The sequence below is a fragment of the Neofelis nebulosa genome, chromosome 11, assembly GCF_028018385.1.
Source record: "Neofelis nebulosa isolate mNeoNeb1 chromosome 11, mNeoNeb1.pri, whole genome shotgun sequence".
Classification (NCBI taxonomy): Eukaryota; Metazoa; Chordata; class Mammalia; order Carnivora; family Felidae; genus Neofelis; species Neofelis nebulosa.
This window is the reverse complement of record NC_080792.1, coordinates 13464149-13470148: the sequence shown is the minus strand read 5'-3', so window position 1 is coordinate 13470148 and position 6000 is coordinate 13464149.

Here is a 6000-nt window from a genome sequence, read left to right as displayed (position 1 = left end):
TGTTGGCGAGGAACCCGACAGAAGCCTGTGATTTTGAAAGGCTGATCTGTGAACAACCAGCCCTGAATCTGAAAGGAATTCAGATTCCAAGGCTTAGGCATATTGAGTCACAATGTCAGGAGATTTGGATCGGGGAATCTGTAATTTGACTGTACTTCCTTCCTTGTCCCCCTCCCCTCACCCCCTCCCATTTCCTGCCTCCCCCCCCCCCAAGATTCTAATGCACAATGGCATCAAAGAACCAGTAACATAAGTATTTTGATCTAATTAGATAAAAAAAGACAATTTGATTTGTTTACTACAATTTTCAATTCTTTATGTTTCAAAACACTAGAAAAGCAACTCTCTTTCTTGGAATTGGACACCAGTTGCTTTCACGGCGACCATCGTCTGCACCCGCCATTGCTACAAATAACTTACTGCTTTCTACTGCTCGATTTCGGCTCATGTGTTGTTTTACAAATTTAAGAGATGTTTATTTAATGTGATTGTGCAAAGCACCGTGTGAGTTCTAGGAGGGGGAGAAGGAATGTGTAGATAAATAAAGCAGCCTTGCTCTCATGTGGCCTGGGGCCCAGGGAGGGACCAGGCTCAAATGCACAAAATAATGTGGGTGTGAGTGAAGAAGTATGTGTACAGAATGGGGCTCAGTGAAGAAATGCCAGGTTTCAAGTGTCCACATTGGGAGGATTTGGAGGCACAGTAAGAGAATCCTGGAGTCGCCCAGGTCCAGGGAGATGACGGCACTGGATAGAACGTTTTACCTTTAAATCCCATCTTCGGAGGCAGAGACCAGAACTAGAATTCTCATATGAAGAGCCTAGCATGCATAGTATAGGTTGATTCATACGTTTCTCCCCCGCCCCTCAAATTCGTGAGTTTGAGCCCCATGTAGGGCTCTGCCCCGATGGTGTGGAGCCTATTGGGGATTCTCTGTCTCCCTCTTTCTCTGCCCCTCCCCCATCACATGTTCTCCATTTCTCTCAAAATAAGTAAATAAACTTAAAAAACAAAAAAACATAGTGTATTTGTTAAGAGCACCACCTGGATTTAAATCTGGAATCTGTTTCCACCATTTACTAATGTTGTGACCTGGGGGAAGTTATGCAACAGCCCTGTGCCTCTGTAGTTTTTTCTTTTTCATGAATGAAAATGGAATAAAAACAGAACGTAAAAAAAATGATTGTTACAGGGCATGCACTAAAGAATCTTGCATCACCTTTAAAAGTGTGTACGCAGGGGCACCTGGGTGGCTCAGTGGGTTGAGTGCCCGACTTAGGCTCAGGATGTGATCTTGCGGTTTGTGAGTTCAAGCTCCATATCCGGCTCACTGCTGTCAGCGCGGAGCCTGCATCAGATCCTCTGTCCCTCTGTCTCTCTGCCCCGCCCCTGCTTGCGTTCTCTCAAAAACAAATAAAAAATGTTAAAAAAAAAAATGCGTGCACAAGGCACTGTGTGGGCTTAAGTTTCACCATTTGGACACAAGGGACTTGGACTTGGTGATGGCCGAGTTTCCTTCTGGAGTGTCAGCTTCTCCCGGACAGGCTTTAGTTGCATCGTGTGGGAAGGCGGAGAGCAAAGGCCGCAAGTGAGTCAGCATGGCAGCTGATGCTGTGGAGGAGGAGAGGGAGGAGGCTGGAGGAGGGAGAGAGAGGGTCAGGCCAGTTTCCACTTGCAATCCCCTCCCGGGGCCTGGGGCAGGGATCCTCCTGGAGGTGTTCCTGGGCCCCAGGGCCTTGGGCTCCTGTTCTCCTTGGTCTGGCTCATCTAGGGAGGGGTTGGGGCTGGTTGCTTGGCTCAGCTGTGACACCAGCTTCTGCTGCACCGGTGAGAGGTCCTGGACCTCATCAAAAGAAACTCTGAAATTTCTACTTCTCAAGAAACACAATCTTGGTTTTGAGTTGCATAGCCTTTATCGGACAGCCCGGGTAATCGTTGGCCATGGCTAGAGATTTATTATGCAAAGGCCCAGTGGTGGCAGAGAGCTTTGTTTAGAAAACAACTGGTCAAGAAACATAACTTGCTAATCACAAGAAATAATATATGATGACTTTAGAAAGTTTGGCAGACACAGGGAAGTATGGAAAGAAAATAAAAGTCACTTGCAATTTCAACAGCCAGAAATCATTACTGTTAGATTATTATTTAAAAAAATTTTTTTTTTAATTTTAGAGAGAGAGAGAGAGAGACCACAAGCAGGGGAGAGGGACAGAGGGAGAGGGAGAGAGAAAGAATTCCAAGCAGGCTCCATGCTCAACGTGGAGCCCGATGGGGGGCTCAATCCCATGACCCTGGGATCATGACCTGAGCTGAAATCAAGAGCTGGTGGCTCAACTGACTGAGCCACCCAGGCACCCCTTACTGATAAATTATTTTATGCACAGTGTTTAAGTCTTCTGAGCATACGCACAGACGTAATTTGTCAACATGAAATCAAGCAACCCTTAAGTGCATTACAGCAAGACCCAAAAGTCTCTAAATACGTGTATGTATCTATATATTTCTTAACTTGCTGTTACGTGACTTAATCTTGTGACCACTACCCTTCAAAAACATGTAGTTATTTTCCTTAAAGGTGGACACTCAGCTGGTTTCTGTTTTTCTGTTAGAAATAATATTATTGTGGATATTTCTGTACATTAATCATTGACTTTATCTGTAATTCTTTCTTTTTTTGTTTTGAGAGAGAGAGAGAGTGAAAGCAGGAGCAGGGGAGAGGGGCAGAAGGAGAGAGAGAGAGAGAGAGAGAGAGAGAGAGAACCGTAAGCAGGCACCACACTCAGTGCCGAGCTCAATTTGGAGCTCGATCCCATGACCCTGGGATCATGACCTGAGCTGAAATCAAGAGCTGGGCCCTCAACTGACTGAGTCTCAGGCGCCCCTGTGATTATTTCCTGAGAAAATTTTCTAAAGGCTGTATTATTGGGTCAAAGGAGATGGACATTAAAAGTATTAAAAAGATAACATCCTGAGCCCCGCGTAGGTAAAGGGAAGTTTTACTCTCTGACTTTACATCTAAAAGGAACATTAGGACAACAGGTCCAACCTTTGCTTCTTGTTTACACTGCAGGAGCCTGAGGTCCAGAGAAGCTAAGTTTCTCGCTGATGACGAATACTTACTGAGCCATGAGTGTGGCTCAGAATCGACTCTAAGATGAATTGAATTCTCTTTCCCACACTGTCACCTTCTTTTCCTCTACATCCATCAACCAAATGCAAGTGATTTGATATTGAATTTTCTGCTTGGATATACCTTGACGCTCAGAATTAAGGATTATGTCACTTATACTATTTCCCTTCACTTTTTTCAGTGTTAGGTTTTTTGTTTTTTGTTTTTTCCTGTAAGTTTGCGTCTTAGTAGAAATTTCATGTGAGTGATTTTCCATTACAGGCCATCATTTAATATAAAATTCCTTCTAGACAGAATTTTAGGCTTCTCAAATGCCAGATATCGGTAAGTTGAGCCCGAAAGCCTGTTAAAGCTGTTGGACTCTTGAAATGGACATAGTTTTGGTGAAGGATTATACATCTGGGGTTTTGAACACATGGTTTTGTATCTCAGTCAGAAACTCTAAGGTAAAGTTGCCTTAACCATCCTGATTCAGTTTCTCCACATGTGAAAAGGAGGTGACAGTCCTCAGTGAGTAGCTGGGGGCCTTATTGTGCGATTCTGTGAGTAGTTGGAAATGAGCACGCTTCTCTGTATTCCTCTGTTGTACGCGAGAACTGTCGTGCCCATCGGTGGGAATCATACCCACCAGCGGTGAAAAAGCAAAACAAAACACTGATGATTTGTAGGTATCTGGGGAGCATAGTCAAGAATTTGTGGCTGAAATTTATCTTCTTGGAAGAGAAGAAAGAGGGAGAGACAGACAGACAGAGTAATTTTAAGCATGCTATAACAAAGCTCCTTTGAGAAGCTCCTGGGAGTGGCAGGGTGTGGTAAGCCAGCCCTCAGCCAGAATGCTGAGTCATCAAGTTACTAATGTTCGCAGGGTTTCAGCCTATAGGTAAGAAAAGGCACACCAACCTACCAGTCTCCTAGGTTATTAAATATTTGGGCCGATGATTGCTTTCGTTGAACTAGAGAAAATTATGTTTGATAAAATTGTATGATGACTGAATGGATAATTCATTCTTTAAGCTGTGTTTCTTCTCCCCCCCCTGCAAATATGTACCCTTCAATGGACAGCAAATAACATGGTTTTTGTGGCAAATGAAAGAGAAAGGGAAGAAAATTGTCGATTATTTGGGGGAATTAGAAAGCAAATGGCACTTCTTACAAACCGGTGTATCATTTTCCACTAAATATTTGCAATGGAGTATTTATTTCCGACAGTCAGAATTACGGTCGGGCTTCCTCGGGCATTGCTAAATTCCTGTCACTGGAAGCATTTCCTTAAAAAAAAAAATTTTTGTTTAATGTTTATTTATTTTTGAGAGACAGAGAGACAGAGCATGAATGAGGGAGGGGCAGAGAGGGAGACGAGGACACAGAAACCGAAGCAGGCTCCAGGCTCCGAGCTGTCAGCACAGAGCCCGATGCGGGGCTCGAACTCACGAGCTGTGCGATCGTGACCTGAGCCCAAGTCGAAGGCTTAACCAACTGAGCCACCCAGGTGCCCCTCACTGGAAGCATTTCTGTTCAGGTTTGATAAGCACTGAGCAAGAGCATTACAGAGGAAATTCAAATACCAAAAGGGGGAATAGACAAAGCTCTCTGATTCAAGTGCACGTCTCTTAAAATCTTTGGGTCACAGTGGCAAGCAGGCAGCAGCTGTTCAATAAGTTATTGTAGAGACTAGGGTGTGAATATTCTGCACCAGGCCTTTGGCCATTATGATTATCCCCTGAGCCCGTGCCTGCCTGAGGAATAGACAAAGTGGTAAAATAACATCCACCGTAGTTAGGAGGCACACGCATATGCCGACACTTCATATGTTTTCTGTCTTCATGAATATGTGTGTCTCATTTCACAGATGAGGACACTGAGGCTAGAGCGGTTAAGCGCTTGGACTAGGATATCTCAAGCATCGAATGGTACAGTAGGTTTCTAAACGTATGACTCTGCCCCTAAACCCACATCTCCCCACTCCAGCTGGGGATGTAAGTGTTGAGAGGCAGCCTGCCCACGTCACCCTCTCAGGACCTTCTTGCCTCCACTTGCTCCTGAGATTCTCCTTTCAGAGTTCAACTCATTTGGTTTATGACTTTGATCCTGGTTAATAATATCCAGGCATCGGGGGAAGGGAAGCGATCAGTCAATCTTAGTTTGGCAAAATGAGGCGCTCTCATTCCTTTAGACCAGCATTTATCGACTGCATGCATGCTGTCTCTCAAGCCCATACCAAGCTGGTGTTACAAAAATGAATGGGGCTTGGTCTTTCATCTGTAGGATTCTCCGTCTTTGTCGTTACCGTCTTGTGGTCAGATAGAAAAGACTGTACAATATATAGATGGTAATGGGAGCAGAGCAGAAAAATGAATGGCTTAGTTTCAGGTACTTTCCTGAGAACAGATTTGGTAGGAAGCGTGTAGGTCCCACTGAATGAAGGAGCCACAGGATGGCAGGAACTCTGGAATCTGCAAAGAGCAGGCTCCACAGAGAGCAAAGCTGTGTATCTTAATCACTGGGAACTTCATCAAGCACTTTCTCCTATCAGTTTGGTATTACGTATTTTGCTAAGCATACTTCATTTAATTTCTAGGCCCTCTTCCTTTGTGATCGCCATCCTGTTTGATAGGGAGTACCTCTTTCGCACCTAGCAGAAAGAGCTGCCCCAGTTTATGTGGAAAGGTGGGGGTTAGGGAGCTTTTCGGGCACCACCCTATTTGAGAAGTCTGAATCATTACGACAGTCACATATTCCTTCTATTTCATATCATATTTCACCTTCTGGTCCCACGTGGCCTATCAGGGTTGCCCTGATGAATGTATGCACATATTTAGCCCAAGGCAGGATCCACCGAAGCCCTTCCTGCCCGAGCATGTTGGAGGCCT